Source organism: Acipenser ruthenus, chromosome 28 (genome assembly GCF_902713425.1).
Source record: "Acipenser ruthenus chromosome 28, fAciRut3.2 maternal haplotype, whole genome shotgun sequence".
Lineage (NCBI taxonomy): Eukaryota > Metazoa > Chordata > Actinopteri > Acipenseriformes > Acipenseridae > Acipenser > Acipenser ruthenus.
Genome location: NC_081216.1, coordinates 2,414,776 through 2,417,275, shown reverse-complemented (window position 1 = coordinate 2,417,275; position 2,500 = coordinate 2,414,776). Strand labels below are relative to the sequence as shown.

Genomic DNA, 2,500 nt, shown 5'->3' with positions numbered 1-2,500 from the left:
GTGTCCCCCACCTGGGATTGAACCCACAACCCTCCAGTCAAGAGTCCAGAGCCCTAACTACTCCACACTGCTGCTCAGTGGATTTGTTAGTTTACCAGAAAGTCCAGCAGCTAATACATACAGACATCCATATTTGAATTTCCTTCAGCCTCCCGCATTACAGTATACCCTCGCTATAAAACCCTTCATTACCACAAAGATTCGGCTATAACGAACCTGGCCCCTGGACCCCAAATAAAACCTGTAAAAAAAAATAAAAGATAATATAAACACACACTGTCAACATCCCGGTCTGTACGCACGGGATCATGCCACCTCCACATTGAAGTCAACTCTTTTGTCTTCATAAAAAGCATGCGCTGTATAACTGTGCCTCCGAAACGAAAATCATTTCATGTTGCAACAAAGCTGGAAACTATATTGATCGTTTGAAAGAAGCAGTAACGCAGCATATCTCTGTCATGAATGTAGGTTGTCAAAAAGCACTCTTTCTTTTTTTTTTTGGGCTTGTTCAGCAACCATGCGGCAAAGCAAAATTGATTAATGAAAAAAAATAAATAAATAAAAAACTTGGGAGATCTTTCGAACTTTTCATGTCAAACTTTTCATGTCGGGTTGATTTGGAATAGAAGCGCAGTTTGGGATTCTTGCATGTTGGATTAAGATTTGGTGCACTTTGAAACGATTCACATCAGATTTTGAATAAAAGTTCAGCTTCAATTTGGGATTTTTGCTTTTCGTACTGCGTTTTAATTATTTAACGAATTAGATTAAGGCAGAACACTGCAAACATGAAATGAACAGGCGCATGTAATTCTACTTTTATTCACAATATCATCTCATTAACTTACTCCAACAGTGTATCGTTCATTTTGATTGTCCTTTCACTATGAACCCCTTGATATAACGAACCAAAGGCTTGGACCCCAACAGGTTCGTTATAGCGAGGGTGTACTGCTAATTATAGCCCTTCTGCTCCAAATACATTTTAATGGAGTAGTTAAAACATCATCTATGTGTATAGTAATATATATATATAGGTGATCTGCCTTCCCCTATATGTTCTAAACAGAACTATCTACATCTATAGCACATGATGCCTGCAGGTTCAGTTCTAGATCTCGTTAGATAGCTCTCCTGAGCAAGATTCAAGAATGTAATAAAAGTTTGGGAACGAGAAAAGGCCATTCGGCCCATCAAGGCTCGTCCCTTGTTAGCACACCATTCATCAATCTAGTCTTTTTTAAAACACTCCCAGTGTTTTAGATCCTACTATGTCCCCTGGTATTCCATGCATTTCTAACACTCTGTCTAATAACTTTTGAATACCAAAGAACGTGCGCATTAATTTACACGTTGCATGCTTTATAACTATATAGCCAATGTATAATTAAATATAGACACAAATGCATTCTCGGTAGGGCACTGAAACCAATTAGGCTCTTATTGGAGTGAACCGGGATGACTTGACAGGTTCTGTCACCAGGTTTACAATAACTTCACGAAAGGTAACAACATTCTACACAAGCTCACCTCCTCGAAATGGGGAGCCAACCCTTTAACCATTCGAACCATTGGCTTGGCTCTCGGCTTCTCCACAGCCCAGTATGCATGCTCTGCATGGGAGAGATCCGTACGTGCCAAGCGGCCCGACCCCATCCTGAAGGCCAATCACAGGATGCCTGAAGCCCACCAACCTTAACATTTTGTATTTGCTGGCTGGCATTGCTCTGCCCAGCATCAGAAGAGCAGTGGCCAGCAGAACAGAACGATCAAAACAAGCAGAAGATGTGAGACACCCGTGGGACCACCGCTTCCCAGCATGCAACCGACTGGAGCTTCCTCACTAGAACCCAACCTCTCAACGCCTAACACCCAAGGAGGCGTTGATGAATCAACCGCCTACGCAGCTGAGTCGGACGCTCGTAGGAAGCAGTGTGGAAGTGGGGCTATAGCACCTGTTCAACCACCTGTGATTGCGGCACTGAGCCTCAGACTATGCAACATGTGCTGTAGTGTCCGCTGCTCAAAGGCACACGCGCAACCAAGGACCTGGCAAAGAACGGGCAAAAGCACGTGCAGAAAAATGATCAAGCGTGGTATAAAGACACGAGAAGAAGAAGACTGAAATGTGCATCATTTGATTTTTTTTTTTTTTTTTAAAACATGTAAACATCGTATTAGCTTTGTCACCTGCAGCCAGGCTGCTTCAGCAGCTATCAGTTTTTATATTCTTCGACATGCGTTCCGTTTCCCCCAGGGCATGCAGATGGATTATTATACTGTAGGTTTTAGTAGAATAATCTCCAACACTTTTAATGTTATGTAATGTTACAGTTATGGGCAAAGACCAAAACTATGATGACAGGTAATAACGGTAATGTCCCAGGCGTACACGATATAGGCCTGACTTTCAAAGCTTGGTATGTAGCCTTTGCTGAATAAAACATGACGAATAATAGGGCAGCAGTGTGGGGTAGTGGTTAGGGCTCTGGACTCA

General features: G+C 42.4%; 1 protein-coding gene across 1 annotated transcript in view; it reads left to right on the top strand.

The window, feature by feature from the left end:
• skap1 (src kinase associated phosphoprotein 1) overlaps positions 1 to 2,500 on the top strand; it is a 147,451-nt gene that overhangs the window by 1,993 nt on the left and 142,958 nt on the right. The window lies entirely within an intron of this gene.